This window comes from Rhinolophus sinicus, chromosome 3, assembly GCF_057876585.1.
Source record: "Rhinolophus sinicus isolate RSI-liver-muscle chromosome 3, RSI-T2T, whole genome shotgun sequence".
Lineage (NCBI taxonomy): Eukaryota > Metazoa > Chordata > Mammalia > Chiroptera > Rhinolophidae > Rhinolophus > Rhinolophus sinicus.
In genome coordinates this window covers 195,756,024-195,778,293 of record NC_142503.1, presented here as the reverse complement: position 1 = coordinate 195,778,293, position 22,270 = coordinate 195,756,024, and the positions used below count along the sequence as shown (strand labels likewise).

The 22,270-nt window shown below is 44.1% G+C and overlaps 1 long non-coding RNA gene across 1 annotated transcript in view; it reads right to left on the bottom strand.

Annotated features, from left to right (window-relative positions):
• The window catches only part of LOC141570808 (uncharacterized), a 333,482-nt gene that overhangs the window by 29,799 nt on the left and 281,413 nt on the right, over nt 1-22,270 (bottom strand). Inside the window, exon 4 of the long non-coding RNA XR_016020575.1 lies at nt 288-352. This is a non-coding gene — a long non-coding RNA (uncharacterized LOC141570808). The remainder of the gene's footprint in view (nt 1-287; nt 353-22,270) is intronic.

Genomic DNA, 22,270 nt, shown 5'->3' with positions numbered 1-22,270 from the left:
TTGATTTCTGACCTCACTGATTTTTTTTTTTTTTTTACGGGATCCTCTTTAGTCATTAAATTCATTTAAAAGCTCTGATCCATTTTTGATCATCTGAAATATAGTGACAGGCACCAAAATCAATCCTGCATCCGAGGTTTGCAAAGAGCATAAATTACTTTAGAAGTCATGTCAGGTAGAGTTTATTCCAAGGTTTGCTTGCACATTTTAATCAGAAAACACAGAAGGTATATGCAGCTTAGATTGAAATATCCCTTCACCTTGTACTCAGAACCAGGTTGACTTACTGTTCGCAGGCTGATAGGACTGGCAGAAGTTACAGCTTGTATGAGAGAGGCAGCCTGGGCAGGAACTGAGGGAAACACATAAAGAAACATTTATTTAAAAAAAGTAAATCAACCATAAAGATCCTCCCAGCAGACCTGAGAGATGGAAGCCTCTCTCTCATTTTCTCCTTGGCAAAATTTAATCTATCGCTGGGGTTTTTCAAGCATCATATTCAAAGAGATGCAAATTCGTCAGAGCTCAGACCCCAGCTGACTTTTAGCACCTTGTGAATGTCAAAGGGGTTTAAAGGTTGAAGTGACTTACCTCCTTCCATCCTAACTAATTCAAATATATATATTTTTTCTTTCTTTTTTTTTTTTTTTTTTTTAAGAAGAAAGACTAAAACAGAGCACACAGCTCCTATGTGCAGTGTCTTCTTTGTGTGGATCTGTTTGCAACCAATCTAAAATTTAAACAGAAAATATCATACTGAGAAACAAAAGTGCAATTGAGAAATCCACAGTCTATCACCAAATCACACAGGCCTAGCTAGAGAGTTTTTGTTTTGTTTCCACTTCTTAGCATAGCAATCATTTCATCCATCAACTTCTTCACAATGCATCCAACTAACTGGTTTAGGGATCACTGTTAACTCCTGAGTGATCTCTGCCCTACGTGCTTCACTGCACACAATTCCCTTAGATAATATAAGTAATGAATTTACAATAAAAAGGAAGAGGTTTTAATGAATCGTTTGTACACAGACAGGCTTTATGGGAGAGTTATGTTCTGCATGGGGGTTGGCAAGACTGTTCTAAGGTCAGTTTCCCCTCCATCCTCACACAAATAAAGGATCTATTTACTAATGGAAATTCTGTCACTTGGAGTCATAAGCAAAAAATGACATTAGGTTTCCTTCCAGATAACAAATGCCCCAGGTTCAGTGTTAGTAATCCAGAGCTGCTGCTATGTACACAGAATGTGAAAGTGATTTTCCTTTCAATTCAGCAGTTGCTTACTGAGTTCCTACTAAGTCTGGGACCCTGAGGATACACACAGGACCTAGACCCAGTGTCTAACCTTAAGGAGAGTGTCGGTTTATACGGGAGTGTATCGGTCACTTAGTGATGTAATAGGCTGCGGAACGAACAAAATCTCAGTAGTTTACAACGAGAAACTTATTGCTCGTGCGTCTTGGGAGCTCTGCTGATTCTGGTTGGCGTTGCTTAGATGTCTCAAGTTTGACTAGTAGTGGGCTGGGCACCTGAGAGGACTGGGCCCTGTGCTGCGGGTCTGTCATCCTCCAGTGGGCTAGCTTGGGTACGTTGCCATGGCAATGTCCGAGACACAGGGAGAGGGCAAGCCCAATCGCATCAGGTCTTGCCGGCCTCTGCTGGCATCATATTTGTTAACATCTCATTGGCCAAAGGTTACATGGCTGATTCCAAGTTAAAGAGAAAGAACATTGCAAAGTTATACAGCAAAGGGCATGGGTGGCACCAGGAGCGAAGAATGGGGCTGCTTTTGTAATCTGCTTCACAGGAACAGACAAGATATATAAGATATATACGATCTCATAAATGTGGATGGTAGAAGAGCAGACAAGGACCCCTGGGGTATCAAGGACAGAGCAATGCACCCTGGGAGATGCAGGAGGGCCTTTCTATGAAGGATGACGTCTAAGCCAAGTTTGAAGGATAATTAGGGGCTCACCAAACACATCAAGGGGATACGCATGGTAAGACCAGAGACCAAGGCACGGAGGCATCGAATCATGCCAACCAGTATCGCAGAAACACATGGAGCAAGACAACAGGTGAGGTGGAAGGTGCTGGAAGAGGCTAAGAGGTTAAGTGGGTCCTACCTCTGGGAGATGCAAGACATCACATACCTATCTGGATTTCACCTTTAGATAATCAATGTATCAGAATACACTGCTTAACACTGCGTTATCCATACACACATGTAATTTGGGGAAAGGGCAGGGATACGAGTATCACGAGTCTTCCTGTTTGAGCAAGGAGTTCCCATAATTGAACCGGAAGAAATGCTAGTAAGTAAAATATCTCAACTTGTTCTTCCTTCACTCTGCTAAGAAAACATCCCCTAATAAGCAGCCGTTCTTTGCGTGCAATGAAAAGAGATGATTATCTCTTTAAGAAAGCAGTTGGGGCAGTGCTTTTGGGTTTGAAAGTCTGGAGACAGTGGCATTAGATTGATTAGGTGTGTGTATGTTGGCTGAGAAAGCTGTAGAAAGGCGAATGGAAGTGTTTGACAAGATGAAAGACGATTCAACACGTTAGACAGCTGCTTGAGTGAAGAGATCTGTAACAGCGCAGTAAAATACACTCACCAGTAAATGATACCTTCACGGCAAAAGCGACTACAAGCTAGGTCACACAATTTTTGTCGGGTATGGCAGGCTCAACCAAACAAAGTTGGAAAGCAGAGTTTAGGCACCTGTCTCGTGACAGATGGGCAGCAGCCTAGGAGTTTTCGTGGCTGATTCGCCTCTCCCACGTTTGCTGGTCATCAGCATAAGGGTCTCTGCAGAACATGCGACTACCCAGCAGCTGTGTGGTGGGCTCGAAACAGGAGGGGCTGTGGAGTTGGGCAGCTCCAGGGAGAAACGTGGGCCCCAGGTTACTCTCTCGTGAGTCGTGGACAATATGCTTACCCTCCTTGACTCCCAGCTTTTACGCATCTGTAAAATGGGCTCACAGCAACTACTTCCAAAGGAAAGTGTGGCCGACATCACAACCTGCTTACGTGGGAGTATTAGGGAGGCCCCAACATGGGTCTCTCTGAGCTAAAACCAAGGTGTCCGCCGGGCTGCGTTCCTTCTGGAGGCTTCAGGGGAGAATCTGTTCCCTTGCCTTTTCCAGGTTCTATGGATGGTCCACATTCCTTGGCTCATGGCTCCTTCCTCCATGTTCAAAGCCAGAAATATTCCCTTTCTCTGATCATTCTTCTGCAGTCACTTTTTCCTGTGACCTCAGCCAGGAAAAGGTTTCTACTTTTGAGGATCCACATAACTACACTGGCCCACCCAGAAAAATCCAGGGGCGTCTTCAACTCCAGATTCTTAACTAATCACATTTGCAAAGCTCTTTCGTGGCGTCAGGTACTGTAGTCACGGGTTACGGAGGGCAGGGGCAAATTTCCCCTCATAGGAGGGGGAGCTCTCTTTGACAACGTCACAGATGAAGAGCATTTTATAATGAACGTGTGATGTGTACATTGAACTGACCACAACACACACCAGGATGCATGATTCCCTGGGGTCAAGTAAGGGATGTTCAATCATTGAGAATCCAAATGCTAATACTAATGTGACTGTCACCCCCTCAGAGGATCTTTCCATCTGGATAACGGAGCATCACAGTTGCCTGGGCTTTCCTTCTCCCGGAAGTAGGGGACACCTCTGCTTTGCTCATATTACATTTCTGACACCTAGCGCCGTGTCTGGCACATAGTAGGCTGTTGACAAATATCTGCTGGATGCTATTGATAAGTGCTCTATCTTGGTCTAGGCACGATGATGGTTGCTTAGCAGACATCACGTCTATTCTATGTCTTGAACTCTAAGGTTAATATCATTAGTCCCTATTTACAGAAGAGGAAACTGAGGCTTAGTTCAGAAAGCCCAAGTCCTTTTCCCAAATTACAGTTAGTGAATGATGAAGGTGAGTTTCACATAGGCCAGTGTGGCCCTAAAACCCATTTTCTTTCCCTCTGTAGCTTCCCCAAATGGACCTTGAACTGCGAATCCATCCAGTTCAAAGAAAAAAGAACTTTGGCCATGATCCAGTGAAATTTCCATTGTATAACTGCCCGGGAATAGTCATAATTCCAACGATAACAATAATAATGGCTAAACATCTGCAGCGCTCCCCATGAACTTGAGCCTACACTAAGTCATTTCATGCTGGCCACGACACCCTATGGTTTTCAGGAATGAGGAAACAGAGGCACACAGAAGTTAAGTAACCTGTCCAAGGCCACACGGCTGGTGGGATCTGAGGCCTCAGTCTGTGGGTTCCCCCACGGCACCTACTGCCCCTTCCGTCAGCACAGAGCTGGTCCTCGTTGACTTATTTCTGCAGTCTCAATTTACGCAGCTCAGACCTACCCATCTCAGGATTAACCCCAATCCTCACAAGACATCTGAGCAACAGAGAGACAAAAATAAAGGAAGGACTGTCACAACACAGACATTTCCATCTGCATGGGGCTCTATACTATCTGTTTGTCAGGCCTTTATTATGCTGACGTGCATGGAGACTCGGTCAGCGGGAAGGCAGCCCTTCCTTGGCACCCGAAACACCTTGCCTGGCCCCTGTGTTAAAATGGTGGGCCACTCACCTGTCTCCCTCCCAGGTGCAGAGGGTCTTCCTAGATCCAGGTAGTGAGCAGCCGTCCAAGCGTGGCTGACACACGGGCAACGCGTAAGTCAGTTGGTTCTTAGAAGAATGAAGAGCCTGGTGCTCCTTCCTCCAGGAGATGTTTCCAGTCCATCTGCTGCTCCCCGTCTGCACACCACCATTATCTCTCCTGGACCCAGGCCCCATCTCCTACTTGGTGTCACTCTTCCCTTCTCACCCCTTCAGATCCTGCCCTCCACACAGTAGCTAAAGAACTCCTTGAAAAAGTCATTGCAGTGAGTTGTCACCCGACTTAAACCACCCCATGGTTTCCGGTCACAGATGACTGAAACCCATGCTCCCTCCTGGGGTCTACGTGGTCCGACCCACCCAGCCCTCTCTTAGGTCTCTCACCTCATTCACACTGTTCTCTTCCTCACTTACTCTGTCCACATTGGACTTCTACAGTTTTTGGACACGACTCATTTATTTCTACCTCTCTTCTCCCTGATCTCCGCACGTTTCCATCCTTCTCGTTTATCTGCTCTCAGCTCAACTGTCACCTCTTCAGAGACAGGCCTTCCCTGAACATCCTACGTTACCAGCAACCCCGTGTCCAGGGTCTCTATGTTTTCCAAGCACTGGGCACCCTTGGAAAGGGCCTGATTCAGCTTTTGCTTACTTGTTTCTTCTCTGTATCATGAAGTAGGATGCAAGGGCCAGGAGAGCAGGAATTGTCTGCCTTCTAGCATTGTGTGAGCATCACCCCACTGACCGATGCAGCTGGCCTCACTTGGCAGCTTGTTAGGAATGGTGAGTATCTCAGTCCCCACGCTACCAAATCTGCATTTTAATATTATCCCTGCTCGCATGCACTTTATGGTTTGCCAAGCGGTGTTCTAACATAGTGCTTTGAAAACAGAGATGCTCAACAAACAAGTCTTAAAAGAATACGTGAATCAAGGGCGTTGCTCTCCATCTCAAACAAAGATGCAGGCACTGAGTGTTCTGTGTCCGTCAACTTTATGACAGGTCTTTGGGGCTGCAGAAATTTAATTCATTTAGTGAATAAAAATTATTTCCCCCCCAAAAAAGTATAAATGCATCTGTCGTTGATCATCACGTATGGTGAGAAACCACCACAGGACTTCAGACGTGTCCCGCCACCTGTGGTTTCATCACAGACATGCACAGTGCCCCATTTTAGTGGGCAGGTTTATCATTGTCCCAAGAAGACGTATTTCTTCTCCTGATGCAATTTTTTAAATGACGTACACTGCTCTAATTGGTAATTATTTGAAGCTGAACGGTATTCAATTGAGGCCATAAAATAGTATAACTTTTTCTTTTTTTTTTCTTTTTTTTTCACAAACACAGTAGAATACAGAGTAAAAATGAGTGGAGTCCTTCAAATTACCTGGCTTGGGACAATATTAAGCAGAATAAGCAAACTAAATATGGATCTTTTCTATGATTATGGCTATAGATGTAAAAGTGTCCATAGGAAGAGGCTCGTAGACTGAAGATGACAATTTTTTTGCGGAGAAGGGACTGTAGCAAAATTTTTAATTCTTGGTTTTATATTTTCCACTGTTATTACAAAATGCTCCCCAATAAATAAATGTAAGAAGCATATTACTATAAGTGATAGCACTGATAAACTTGATGCATTAAGCAGTCACACAAATTTTTGTCGCTTTGGTGTGGGACAAACCCAAGCTTTCGAGGTTCTAATCCCAGTCTGTTTTCCAGTTGAGTGAATTGAACCCTCAAAGGCCTCGAAGCCTTGTAGGATGAGGATGAAGTACCCTCACTGGCAGAGTTGCTGTATATACAGCTCTGAGCACAAAGTTGGGCTTCTAAAGTCTTAGTAATCTGTCTACCTTTTTTGTCTCTTTTTCATAGAAAAAGAAAAAACTTATAAGGCTGGTGCAAAATATCAAAAAGACTAACAACCAAGAAGACTAGCTTTGCTGGCATTCTGCATCTACTGTGACAAAAAGCAAGAAGCGTGTATCAATAAAACTGTTGATGCGGAAAGACATTTCAAAGTTCTATTAAAGACCAACAAATACCTAAATATGGTTTCTGCATTCAAATAGTGCTTATACACTCCTTACAATAGTGCCTTGCTGCCTAGCCCTCAGAACTTACTTTATTTTACTTTCTATTGTCTATTTGACTTGGTTTTTATTTTACTTCATCTTACTTTGTTTTACTTTATCTTCCTTTACAAATACATCTGTGTTTCCTCCTCTGCGATGGATATTGTTCTCCGTGCTTTACAAACACTAGCTCATCCATCATCCCAGCAATCCCACCAGGTGACACAATTATGAGCCCCATTTTACAGATAGAAAAACTGAGGCACAGCGAAACAAAACTGTTGAGAAAATCCCACCTGAAGTTGGCCCAAGGTGGTTTTAGCCACAATGATCATACAGCCTGATTCACCACTTAGCCCAGGATAACCTGGGGCTGGGTGTTAACGTCCAGACCACCAGGCTGGACGTGCTACAGAGGCTGTTCCTGCACAGAGGCTGTTCCCACACACAGCACCAGGTACGGCAACAGTGGTAAAGTGGGATTCAGCTTCTTTTTGGACTCTTGGGAAGGAGTGCACAAAGCTCCACAGAGGACCAGTAGCTGAAGGGACCCAAAAGACAAGAAGACTTTCAAGCTTTGCTGCACTGATGAAATAATTTGCACCCCTGGGCAGGCAGCTGAGATGCACGAAAAAGGCACCAAAAAGCTTCGAGATGGAAGCAACTAGCCGTGGGGGCTGGATGATCTGCTGTCCAGCTGTGTGATTTCACCTGAGTCGCTTACACTCCCCTCCAACCTTCAACTGCTTCACCATGAAACTAGAGTGTTCCCCTTACTGCCGAGAGGACGGAAGAAAATCCAACTTCTAATAGCTCCCGAAACACAGTAGGTACACACCAAAAATACCCCTGGAGTTCAAATTTCAAGTTGAGATGATCCATGCATGCACTGTGGGTATATGAAAAGGAGATTTGTTTCCCTGAAATTACACTCTGCCAACAAATTGAAAAACACATCACCAATCTGAGAAATGCACGCTATTCATGCTCTTGTGCTGTTTGGTCCTGAATTTTTTATCTCCCAAGAATAATGACCTCAGCCCTGGGCATTTCCAGGGGATTAATGACCAGTGGAATTTAATGGCCCCAGCTCCAGCCTACAGCCATCCCACATTCCCCGGGTACTCATTAATCCCAGGTAGGCCAGCGGCCTTTCTTCTCGCTGCAGCATCGTGCCCACAGACAGCTGGCTGCAAGTGGAGGGACCACTGGGAATGCACGCCTCTGCTGCGGTCCCCAGCCTGCTCCAAGCTCCAGCCACTGGCTCATTTATTTACAGGGCCAGCCAGACAGTAATTAAAATATGCTAAGGAATTCCCCTGCTCTAAGGCAGCTGGGCCCAGTGATGAGCTGCTTCAAATACATGCCTTCCCAACCGTCCCCCCGCCTGCGCCCCCCGCCGCCTCCCCTCCAACACACATATTAACTTTTAGGGAGGCAGCTCAGTATTGCTTCACATTTTATGTAGAAGGATTTCATGAGATTTTAATGAGTTTCTACCACTGGAAAAAAAAAAAAAAGCTCACAAAGAATCCATGCAAATTGCTTTGTCTTGTGTGGCAATTCTAGACTGATGACATGGTTCAATATTTGGTTTCTGCAAGGATATACAGATACGCTGATGTGTGCACACTGGCAAAAGTGCAAGGTGAAGTGGTGCTGCCAATGCCCAGTGTGGTCTGTGGCATAAGAGCCTGGCCTGCATGCCCCTCTGCCCCTCCATGGGACATCTGCTGGCTGGACCGCAGGCCAGTCTGCGTTACCACCGGTACCAAGGCACATCCCACCTACCACCTTGATACTCAGTTTTCTTAACTGTCCAACAGGCAAACTGTCAGTCTCCAGGATCACTTCCCCCTGGAGAAAAATGTTAATTTCCATTAATGAACTGACAGGTAGGTAGGTCGAGTGTCATCATCCTACGCCGGGGATAAAAGCAGTAGAAAAGGAAATGACGTTTGTGAAGTGAGGCTGCCTCTATCGGGTGCATTCATGCCCCCCAACAGTCGCTGAGATCATCCTTATTTTCCCTGTTTCTCTGAAAAGGAGACTACAGTTCAGGAAGGATTAACAATCGGCCTGCTCGGCAAATGGCAGAGCGGGGAGAGGAGTCCCAGCGACACGTTCCTCCCTCATCCCCACCGCATGGAAGGACTTCCAGGCTGGAGTCGCAAGCCAGGTGGGCCAAAGGCTGGGGCTGCAGTTCCAGCCTGAGCACTGCAGAGCGGGGTGTCGGGGGTAGCTGGAGGGAAGAGCACCAGACGGAGAACCCGAGACCCAGGGAAGGCAAGCTGCCCGGAAGGATGCCACAGTGGGAATCCCAGGAACTGCTCTTTTAAGAAACGCCTCTGCCTGGATCTGTGTGTCTGCATATATGCACAGCTGATGCACGTATACACATATGTGTGTATTCGTACGAATATTAACTTACACATACGTTTATTATTAAAACCTCTCTAATTCAAAATCTGTGCACTAAGAATGGCCAACTTCCCTTTAGAACTATTTTTGCCATGAAGGTTTTTCTTTTCTTTTCATTTCACAACAAGAATAGCTTTTCGATTTTCTAAATAATGTATTTTCATCATAAATAACATGTTCACATGTTTCACAAATGATAAGGAAGTAAGTTACCGTCACCCCAGAGCCCACCAGCAAGTGCTCTGGACACGACTCTCTCTAGGGGTAAGTCCTGCCCTTCCAATGCCATCCTGGTACTTAATATAGCCTGAGCTCACTGGGGACAGGCACTGCGTCTTGTCTGTCGCGGGCTCTCCAGGGCCTGTCCAGGAATGAGCAGAGTCAAGCTGCACAAGTGTTGCTGGCTAAACAAAAGCCTGTGACCCCAGGAGAGAAGCCAACATGACGGGTTGTGTTTTCATCTGTGACCCAGCAGAAGTGTGCGTTTTCTCAAGCCATAAATTGCAACTCAATCTCTTGGGTTGCAGGGGATTAAGAACCCAGCAGGTGGTTTCTGGGTGACCTTATACCCTCAACGGCAAAAAGACGTCTTAGTCACACTGACGAAGACATAAACATCGATTTGTAAATGTTAATGTGTGTGGCCGACCCACCTCGTTTGGTCTTCATGAGAGACCCGTGAGCTAGGTATTATTGGCCCCATTTTTCAAATGGGTAAAGTTTAGAAAGCGCAAGTTATGTCCTGAAGGTCATATGCCTAGAAAGTTCTAAATCCTTGGTTCAAGGACTAGATATAGCAAAGCCAAAATCCAGACTCTTTCCTCCATGGTATGTACCAAGTTGTCACCACACAACTAACTTAGGTTTCTTTCATATCTCTCCATTTCTCCTTCTCTCACTCTCTCCAAATTGCAAACATCCAGAGTTAATGCTACAGCAAGTTTCTCCGAACAAACTGAAACAGCCCCTCCTACCTATTGACTTAGAACAAGGATTTACAAAATCAGTTAGGAAAGAATATGTTTTACTGTTGAGGCATCAGAAGCACAGAGAGCGAGGGTGACTCCCCCCAATGTCACTCAGAGTACAGGCATTTGTCCTTCCCAGTTCTTTCTCTCTCCAGCCCTGCTATCCTCGACCTTCTAGCTTTGCCTATCCCAAAGGCCTCCACTGCCACAAATTATATATATTGTTGAGCTGAGTCCTTGGATAAATTTAAGTCATTGTGTGAAACGCATGCCTTCTCCTGTTGTCTCTGCAAAAATTTTCGGTCGATTAAGCAACAATAATGTGGATTATTCTATGAGTATCTTGGGATGCTTGCCTGGCATACTGTATATAAATTCCATTGTATTGTAGTCAATTAAACCCCATTGTCTATAAAAGTCACCTGTCTGACTTGGGGAACAGTGAGTATGAATGCAAAAGATGCAACAATGTGTTGAAACTGAAATCTAACCAAGTAATTTATGTCGTTCAGCTTGAAAGGAAAAAGAGCAAACAATATTTTTGGTGCCTGCAAGCGGCATTGGTGACTTTATAAAACCATTCTGATTGCTAACGGTTGCTGCTGGGGGACGAAGGCACCTCAAGTTTAACTGCCTCTGAAAACTAGGACCAGGGAGACAAAGAATACTTTTTTGTCATTCTTTGCGCAAATGAAAGAAACTTGTCATTCCAACTTCACAAGACGGTGCTCGAAGATGAAATGTTCAACTCCACTGGGACAGCCATTTTTTTTTTTTGCTGTTATTACAGAAGAAAATTATAACCATAAAAATGTCCAATTTAGAAAAAAAGGTGCCACTTTAGTGTCATTTGCATAAAAGCTGTTACACACAAATTGTTATAAAGACAAATGTGTAGTACTCTTGTTGAAAATTGCTTATATCTTTGGTGCTTCGCTTCGAACGACATAAAGGCCTCTTCGGACTGAAATTCATTCTCAGGTAAATAAAGCTGAAAGCGAAATTTCACCTATTTGAAAGTACGTGAGTGGTTTTTCACGTTGTCTTAAACAGGTTCTGGAGAGCTGGGTGCTCCCCTCCCCTCCGCCCGGTCTTGCTCTGCTGTTGAGAGGTGGCCCCATCACATGGGGTCCTATCAGGGCAAAGGCAGTTTATGCTGAAGCTACTGAGGGTCCGAGTCCTGGGAACTCAGGCGGGGCGGGAGGCTTGGAGAGAAGAAGATCTGAGTTGGGAAGGGACTGACGACTTTTTCCTTCTCTGAAAATAAGCATTCGTAGGACGGCCTGCAGAGTTGTCACAGCCCACCTGACAGCCAACCCTGCCCCCTGGAGACTTTGCCAGAGGAATCTCAGGTCATTTCCTACCTCACACGTTAACCATGACGGTGGGAAACTTCGATGTTTCCTTTAATTTATGTCTCTTCCGATTTTCCTAGGTGGCCCTACCCCTTCTGCCTGGAATTCGCTGAGTAATCCTGAAGCATTTCAACTTATACTCAAGAGTCATCCCGAGTTACTGATTTTTTTTTCTTTCCTGCCCATTGTCAGTGGCTTTCTCCCTCCTCTGCCATCCCTACACAGATATTAATATTAGTTCATTAATATTAAGTGATTGACTGATTAATGTTGATGAATATGAATTGATCATATTTACTACAACCCATGGTGACCCGCTCTCTTGCCATCTCTTGCACTGGAACACAGGACCTGTGTCTAGTGCATTTCCATATTCCAACCCCACACCTGGCCTAGCGTAGCCATTAGAAAAAAGTCCTATTGAATGAATAGATCACAGTTATTGACTCACATAATGTGTTGCATTTTTAGTGAACTTCCAGTAAGGAAGAACTTCTATTAAAATACCCTGTCAGGTCTAGCTTATTTTAATCAGGCAACTTTGAAGGTAAAAATAGTTGTATGTTGTTGTTGTGTTACATTTTCTTAAAAAAAAAAAATTTACTGAGGCATAACTGATAATAGTAAATGCATACATTTAACATATACATTTCGATGAGTGTCAACAAAAGCATTCACACATGATGCCATCACCCCCCTAACAAGATACTAACATATCCATCGCCCTCCCAAATTTCTTTGCTCTTGTGCATGTGTGTGTGTTTGTGTGTGTGTGTTAAGAACACTTAACATGAGATCTAGCCCCAACGTATCTTGGAGTGTAGAGAACTGTATTGCTATCTATAGGCTCTCAGTTGTGCAGCAGCTCACTGGAACTTATTTTACATAACTAGAACTATCCTAATTCCCCACTTCCCCTCCCCTCAGTTCCTACTACCCACCACTCTATGCTCAGCTTTTCTGACTTTGACTGTTAAGAATCCTGCAGTATTTGTCCGTCTGTGACTGGCTAATTTCATGCAGCATCATGGCCCCCAGGTTCATGTTGTTGCAAATGGTATGATTTCCTTCTTTTTAATGGCCAAATAATATTCCAAGCAATTTTTTTTTAGCTTCACTGGAGAATAATTGGTACACAAAAAAGCACAGAATTAATGTATGCAAACTTATGGGTTTGGACATACATATACGCTCATGTTACTATCACCACAATCAATTTAATAAGCGTATCCATCACCTCCAAAAGTTTTGTATGTGTCTGTGTGTGCTAAAAACACTTAACACTTCTATCCTCTTACCATATTTTATTGAGATATAATCAACAAATCGTAATATACTTATTTACATATATGTAACATTTAAAGTGTACAAGAGATGATATGATACATGTATACATTGTGAAGAAATTCCCACAATCAAGTTAATTAACACATGCATCCTCTCACATAGTTGCCTATTGTGTGTGTGTGTGTGTGTGTGTGAGCACGCACGTGGGGATGCGTGTGTGATAATGCTTCAGATCTACTGTCTGAGCAAATTTCAAGTATACAACACAGTATCATCAGCTATAGTCATCATGATATACATGAGGTTTTCAGAAGTTATTAATCTTATAACTGAAACTCTGTAGTCTTTTCCCAATCTCTCCCCGTGCCCTCCACCCAGCCCCTGGCAGCCACCATTCTATTCTCGATTTCTGTAAGATCAACTTCTTTTTAAAAGATTCCACATGTAGCTGACACAGACAGTATTTGTCCTTGTCTGGCTTTATTTCACTTAGCATAACGCCCTCAGACAGAAGAATGAAATTGTATCCTACTATTACCCCTATTACGCCTTACACAAAAAAAATCAACTCAAAATGCCTTGAAGACTTAAACATAAGACCTGAAGCCATAAAACTCCTAGAAGAAAACCCTGAGGAAAAGCTTCTTGACATTGGTCTTGGCAATGATTTTTTTGAATTTTACACCAAAGTAAAGGCAACAAATGCAAAAATAAACAAGTGGAACGATATCAAACTAAAAAGTTTCTGCACAGCAAAAGAAAAAATCAACAAAATGAAAAGGCAATCTATGGAATGGAGGAAAATATTTGTACACCATATATCCAATAAGGTGTTAATCCCCCAAATATATAAGAAATTCGTACAATTCAATAATAAAAACAATTTTAAAAATGGGCAAAGGCCCTGAATGGACATTTTTCCACAGCAGGCAGGCATTCCAATGGTTAAGAGATATATGTAAAGATGCTCAACGTCACTAACCACCAGGGAAACACAAATCAAAACCACGATGAGATACCACCTCACACATGTTAGGATGGCAACCATCAAAAAGACAATAGGTAACAAAGGCTTGCAAAGCTGTGGAGAAAAGGGAACCCTCGTGCACTGTTGATGAGAATGTAAGTTGGTGCAGCCACTATAGAAAATAGTATGGAGATTCCTCAATTAAAAATAGAATTATCATATGATCCAGCAATCCCACTTCTGGGTATATATTGGAAGGAAATGAAATCATCATCTGAAAGAGAGATCTGTACGCCCATACGTATCACAGCATTATTCACAAGACATGAAAACAACAGAACAACCTAAGTCTCCATGGATGGATGAATGGATAAAGAAACTGTCACACACACACACACACACACACACACACACACACACACACACAGAGGAATATTATTCAGCCACAAAAAAGAAGGAAGTCCTGCTATTTGCCACAGATACATTGTGTTGTTTTTTTATTTTGTTTTTACAGATTTTAGATTTCTTTTTAAATGGAAAGGAGTGAAGACAGGACGTCTGTAAAGACGTCTCTCACTCTCTCTTATACTAGTCCTTGTCACTGAGGTCCTATAAATGAAAAACTGACTTTCAATCAGTACCTTTTGTGTGTTCGGGGCTCTGATACTTGTCTTATACAAACAGCAACCCTGCGGGCATATATTAATACTGATTAATTAGATGAGGTAACTGAAACACAGAAGGGGCATTGGCCCCACGACACAGAGCTTAGAAGTGGAAAATCTAGGCTTCCAGCCTCTCAGTCATTCAGGATAACAGGCCGCATATTTATAGCAATTGACTGCTGGTAGAAAGGACTTTTCGCATCCCCCGTTTTATTCACTCTCTACTCCCATCCTGAGGGAGGTCTGTTACTGCTGTTTTAGACATGATGCGGAGAGTGTCAAACAAAAGAAGCAATGCTGGACTTAGAGTCAGAAAACTTCCTCTTGAATTCCAAATGTGATGTTTCCAAGCCTCTGGAAAGTAATTTTATTCTCATTCTGACCCAACTTCCTCTTCCATAGAGTAGCAACTTTCAATGTGTGGCAGAGAAGGAAAAATCTGCTCTACTCCATGGGAGTTAGAAAAGGATTTCAAGTAAAGGCAGAAGCTGCAATGAGTCTCAAGAAATAAGGAATAATTAAATGAGTGAACAGGTAGGAAATAAAAAAAAATGGGCCAGGGGACTAAGGTGGGTGAGAGTGGCTGGAACTTGGTACATGTCGCCGGGAGCTGACAGAAAGCACCGGCCAAGAGGATGAGGCCAGGTCACAATTAATGCTGGTAAGAGTTCTGATGGTGGAGAATTTAAAGTTTACCACAGTGCATCAGTTGAAGTAATTATTTCACTCTATTTTGCTTCCTAAATAATTCACTTCCGTTTTAGCTGAGAGAGGCAAAATGAAGGCAGAACTGGGAATTTGAGGGTCCTGAGAGGTTGCAGAGTTTTCATTAGGAAGGGGAGGTAGTTTTGCATTGGCAAGAAGTTTCCAGAAAAGCAACAGCCAGATCTCTGCACAGATGATGGGGGGCAGAAGAGGGAGAGGAAAGAACTTCCTTTGTGTCCAGAGGAAACCCCAGAGATGGATGGGAACACGCTTCCTCAGGAACACAGCAAGTATTTACTGAATCAAAATGTTTGCCTTCGCAGATATATCATTTACATAGGATCAAGCCATTTTTTTCCCCTCTAATAGAAGAATAATTCTCTTAATACGTATCTTCCCAATTGGCACTAGAAGGCAAAATGTTTTTTGTGGTTTTTGTTTTTTTTTATTAAATTTATTGGGGTGACAATTGTTAAGTAAGTAACTGTTAGGGGGCCAGACACTTAGATTTTCCACATGGAAAGTTATTGTTTTTTCAATTACTTTTTAGGTTATAAAAATATTCCATATCTACCTATTTTCAACGTGGATGTTAAAAAATAAATGTTTTGTTCGGCACTTTTAGGATATGGAAATCTTTATAGTTACAAAATGGGTGCGAAAGAAAAGGACTTTTGAGTTAGCGCAGTAAGAACAATTACAACTCAGACTTTAAATTTTCAAAATGAAAAATAAAAGCAGGAATATTCAGCTTGGGTATGCACGCAAATTTTCTGCCAAGTTTTCCAACTTCTGCTTTTTTCTGACAAAGCACCACCTGGGAAAAGCATTGTTGAGCCATGTGGATGACAGAGATGGTGAGACTGGATGTCTTTAAGGAAGATGCCCCACCCCCCACCCCCACGATAGAACTTAAGATGCATGGAGAGGAGAATGTGATTATGTTGAAGGTCATGGGTCTGGATGAGATAAGGCTAAAGTGGTGGTGATCTAGCCATGGCTGAATTGGATTATGGGATGATTTTGCTCAGGCCAATTCATCAAGGCTTGTCTAGATTAGACATTCACGAAACCACCGCTGGTAAGTCTGAAAAGGAAACTGTTAAAACAAAGACAATTGCATTGCTCTTTCGGAATGCTTCGTGCAATCTAAAAATACTGTACATCTATTAAGATTTGTATATCCATGATTATATGTAGTCTGTGAATAAATGTATAACAGTAAGCACAGAATGGCATAAATATTGGGTTCCCACAGAATAATCACATACAGGTTTGGGTGCCTAAGGGGGACATAGTAAATAAAGAGCACCCCTTACCCCCATGTAATTTTAAAACCTATTGAGAAGCCAACCAGAGTCAGCAGATAGAAGCCATATGACACCTTGACTACTGATAACACGAGCAATTCATGGAGAGGAAGACTCACGTCTGCAGGTGGATGGGTTTCCTGACACTTAGGTCCCAGAACGAGGTCACCCTAAGCACCCAGTGTGGGGGACCCGGCTTCTACAAAACTGGCAGCAACTAGAAATGAGCAGAACTCACATTCTCTGGGAAGAGGAGTCCCAACAGAAAAGAGAGATCTGAGTCAAGCATTCCAGGGCATTCCTTCCAAAATTCCTAATCAGAGAGTTCACCCCTCCTCCCCCAGGGAAGAGCCAGTGAAAAGACTGAGATTATCTAGCAGTGTGATGCTAGCAGAATTCCCTCCAGCTGGGAGGAAATTCCAGGAGGGGAGAAGAACTACCTGCCCCCCTTCAACAACACGTTAAAATTGGGGAACAGTACATAGAGATAGGACAAGTCCCAGGATAGTTTCAAATGGGGCTCTGAAGGGGTAGGCAACCAAGATGGCATGCGGCTTGAAGACCAGGCCCTCAGGAAAGCTGGGAGAATAACAGGGCACAGCGACCCCAGAGAAAAGGTTCCGTGGCAGCCAGCATGCTTCAATATTGTTTTTGTTGTTTGTTTTTTGTTTTGTTTTTGCGGGGACAGGAGAGCTGACTAGCTCTCTGGAATTCCAGATGGAAAACTAGGCACAGTGCAGAAGTTACAGGACATAGACTTGAGCTCAATGTCAGGACAAACTTTCAAACAGTTGTGGTGAGCCTGCTGAGGGAGTGAGGTCCTCATCTTTGGAAGCATTTGATCAGAAGCTGAGGTCTGTTGGGGATGCTGGGAAGGGGGTTTCCTGCTTTCAGTGGGAGGGAGGACGGATGGCTTTGAGGGTCCTCTGGGGGGCTGCATTTCTAGGCTCATGCCCTTTCCTAAGACAGACTTGGGATATTTGGTGCCTCCTGTGCTTTGCGTATGAAATTCAGAGACGGTGCCTGCACACCGCATAAAGTTCAGGAACTCTGGGTCACTGTCTACAGAGAAACCCCTACTGGGCGAGAGATTTCAGTGAAATTCCATCACGTGTCAAACCTCCTAGCCTGACAATTTTTACGTTCTGGCCCAAATGATGGACGGTGTTTAAAAGTATGAGCCATTTACTATTCCAAGCAGCTTTGTACTTACAAACCTTCAATCTGTCCAGCAGCCCTATGAGGACTCTCCCCATTAGACCCGGGCAATCCTTCAGCACGTCCACACCCTTGGTAGGTATAGGATTCAGACCCCAGGCTCTGGAGCATATGAGCTTAGCTGCTGGGGCAAGTGCATCAGTCTGGTGGTCCTGTCAAGCCATCCCTTCTACAGACCTCAGGAGATGCCGTTCCCCATCCAAGGAGGCGCATTCCCCTTCTTCACTTGTCAAATTACTCCTGCTTCAGGACTCAACTCAAGGGCACCCCTCTCTCTGCTCCACGCCCAACAAGAATTACTTGAATTGTATAATCTCATCGTCTGCCTGCTTCCCCTGATTGCACGAGGGCTTTCCAAGGGTGGGGGCCGTGCACTTTTGATCCTGGTACTAGACTGGGCGAGAGTCAACATCTAATATAGACGTTTGTTGAGTGAATAAGAAACTGACCTTTTCATTCTGCACAGACGATTCCTTCTGTTATATGCTTCAGTGCATACAGGTATTCTTAAATAAAGGTTTATAAAAGCATGCAGTTCATATATTTGAAAGCCCCTGGGTTCTGGCTGCCCAAGAATAGGTACACTTCACTGGGTCAAAAGTTTCTCACTTGTCTGTCAGTCTGTTCAGAGAACCAGATGCACTGACAGGGTTAGATATGCAAAAGATGTACCATGTTTCCCCTAAAATAAGACCTAGCCAGACAATCAGCTCTAATGTGTCTTTTGGAGCAAAAATTAATATAAGACCCAGTCTTATTTTACTATAAGACCAGGTTTTATATAATATAATGTAATACAATATAAGACCGAGTCTAATATAATATAACACCAGGTATAATACAGTATAATATAATATAATATAATATAATATAATATAATATAATATAATATAATATAATATAATTAATATAATATAATACCAGGTCTTATATTAATTTTTGCTCCAAAAGACGCATGAGAGTTGATTGTCCGGCTAGGTCTTATTTTTGGGAAAACACAATATTAGAAGGAACGCTTGGGAATGCAAAGGGATCCCCTAAAATATCCTAAAAATGTCCTGTGCTTCACCAATTCGACTCTCAACTCCCCCACCACCCCAAACCCTTAGCAACTCGTGACCTTTCTACTGTGTATATTTTTGCTTTTTCCAGCATGTCATGCAGTTGGAATCACACAATAGGTAGCCCTTTCAGATTGGCTTCTTTCACATGGCAATATAAATTCTTCCAGCGTGATAAAGTTCTTCCACTCCCACCCGTGTCTGTTCATGGTTTGATCACTCATTTCTTTTATTGGCTCAGTAGTATTCCAGTACCCGGATGTACCACCGTTGTTAATCCACTCATCATTGTAGAACTTCTGGGTTGCTTCCAGTGTCTGCCGTTTGATGAAGAGGCTGATGTGTAAGTTTTTATATGGATATTAGTTTTCAATTCATTTAGGTAACTATTTAGGAGCATAATGGCTAGATCGGTCGGTAAGAGGATATTTAGTTTTGTAAGAGCAGTGAGTGTGAGCTGAGGGTTAAAAATTCATTTGTCTGCTGGTGGAGAAAAGGCCCCAGGGAAGCAAGCATGCAAGCCAGTGACCACAGCAAAGCAAATGCTCTGTACCACTCTCCGCAGGAAGTGATGACAGCTGACTGGGGGAGGGGCAATAGGCCATGATGCACCATTTGAAAACTCGATCTGTTTTGCATGTGGCCCATCCATAAGTGGGCATGTTTGCAAGAAGGTGCTTCATTTTCAAAAGATGCTTGAGCCCTCCCGCCAACCCCACCTCTGCCCCTGATGTTCCTCAGGGCAGGTTCCAGGTCTGCGATCCAAAAAAGCTGGGTTCCAACAGCAAGCAAAAGGTTCAAAAAGCCTCCTTCTGCAGTTCCAAAAGATCGTTTCTTACAGTATCTAAAGCTAACAATTTAGCGGGATTTTTCCTTTGTAGTAATTATACAATGATCAGTATCTCTCTCTTTCTCTCTCCTAGGGGGGAAACCTAGTAAATATACGTTCTATCTAAAATTGTTGTTTTTATTGTTATAAACCGGGACAAGTGAGGTGCTGTTTCATATTTAGCAACATATAATTTACCTCTTGTACAACTTCCTTTAAACTTGTGGTTACCTTGTCTCAAGGTAAAGAGGAGAAAACAATGAATTATTGTCATTATCTTCTAATCAAACACAGAGCCGCCAACAATGAATGTCATTATGCCCTAATGGGGAAATAACCAGCCCATTCTACAATGGTCATTATGGCGGCAAATTTTAATAATGCTCTGACGTTCCCCCCACACACACTTCTTATTTTCAACACCAATTAAAATTGTTTTCAAGTGTTTCTTCCTACATTGTCTGAATCCCACTTAGCGAAATGATTGTTTAGCAAATGCGATCTGGCAGGAAGCACCGAGGAATTGTGTTCCTTTAAATTGTGAGTCAGTTAAAGGAAGCAGAGGCTTTCTGTATTCTGGGACATTGTGTGCACCTGGGAGAGAGAGAGAAGAGGGGAGAAGGGACCTGGGAGGGTTTGGAAGGTACAGTGAGAACGAAGTGACGCTCTTTTAAGTGACACAAGCTCATCAAAGGCCGCATAACCTCACGACATAAGTATTTCTGGCTTCGATTGCAAATGAGGAACCTGAAACTTAGAGCAGTTAGGTAAGTCCTCCAGGAAGCATGACGGGAAGTGCTGGCATCCAGACTGAACTCCTGAGGGCGGGGTCTCTGAGCCTGTATTTTACCCAGCAACCCCCACCCTTTCCTGGAGATCTATACACGTGTGTCCCTATGTAGTCAGGGTTATCCAGGCAAGTATTTCATGTGGTTTAAATGGAAGCTTCTCCAGCAACTGAATAAGGAGCCCCAGTGCTGGGAACCTCCTGGAGCAGAGAGCCATTCTAGCTTGTAAGGGACGTGCCGGTGGCCGCCTGTCACTAGTTGGCTCTGTCTCACTAAATAAAGTTTTATAGAAATATAGCCACATTCCTCCATCTCATGCTACAGCGGGAGAAACGAGTCGTGTGACAGAGACCATATGGCCCCCAGCTCTGCGCTCGGGCGGGGTGCAGAAAACGTCTGCTGCCCTCTGCCTTGGATGATCTAAGGAGAAATTGTCACTCATACCAAGAGGAATTTCCTGGGGCCGGGGATTAAGCAAGGCCAGCTCTCGGTACAGATGGTGGTTGGTTCTGAAGTCAGAGGGCGTGGTGCTCAGCTCTGCACCCTGACACACCAGGCAGTGGGGGCAGGACCCCCAAACTCCCCCGTCCTCCGTTTCTCCATCCACAATATAGCATAACACGTACTCCCTCGGAGAATGGTGGGAGGATGAAATAAATCAGTAGGTGTCAAACACTTAGGAGCAGAACTGACACACAGAGCTACAAAAATGCTATTGTATTTTTCTTAAATTTCATTCCTTTGGAACCTAGATGTTTTTGCTTGTCTTTAAATCAGTCCAATCTACCCAAAACAACAGCCAGTAGAAACACGCCTCAGGCATCCCTGCTTCTTCTGATCCTTTTCCGTTCCCTCTTTCCTGCGCTTCCTTTGGATGGGTTGCCAGATTTAGGAAATACAAACACAGGATGCCCAGCTAAATTTAAATTTCAGATAAACAACAAATGCTTTTTTTCAGGATAAGTATGTCCCATGCAATTTTGGGGATATACTGATCCAAAAAAATATCCACCTGTTGCTCTGAACTTGACACGTAACAACTAGAAGTCCGTACCTGTCTGGAGCACACCATGTCCTTGGGTTCCAATGCTAGGACAGTCACCCATTCCCAGCTTGGCTCACCCTCTACACTAGGAGGCAGGCATCAGCCTCCCTGCCTTGGACACCTCCCCGCTTCTGGACCACAACCTGCTCCCATCACTCTTAGAGAAAAAGACCCCTTTTCTCTGTCTAAGGACACCCCCAGCCAGACCTCTCCACCCCCATAAGGGGCAAGCAGAAACGCTTAGAGGGAACCCTCCAGGCCCAGTGTTGGCTTCTCAGCCAACCAAGTATGAATGTGTGACATGAGCTTCCAAGTGCGTGCGGAAATGGGGCTAAAACTAGGACTCACAGCGTTCCAAAAGCCACTAGCTTCCCTAGGATTGGGGTAACGTGGTCTCCATCAAAGTGTTGTTTCTGAGGCTCCTACCACGGGGCACCTGCCATCTCCTCCCATTTTCTCCCCAGAAGCTGCTGCAGGCTGGGCCGCCCACTGTGCGGGCTGCTGACGTGGGGGGAGGGAGCCACTCTCTCCTGTTCTCTCTGTGGAAATGCCCTCACAGGTGTCACATGCCCCACTGCCCTAAGACTGGCTAGGCCCACTGCATCCAACCCCCCTGAGGCACTGACTCCCACCAGCCTGGTCAGCTCGTTCCCCTCTTCTAGAATGAATCCTTCCCCACAAGGCTCTTCCTCCTACAGTGGACTCCTGGAGGCCCAGCTCGGCCTGGATCCTACACACCTGATCAAAGCCACAAAGCTCAGAAGCAACGTTCGCCTTCCAGGTGAGGCCTGGCAATACGTACTGAGAATGGGATTCCCAGCTTGCCTGAAGGAAATGGTCTGACGGGGAAGCAGTTTGAGGGTGGAGACTCTTCATGTTCACTGCTTCTCTCCAGGGCCCACAGAGGCCACCTGG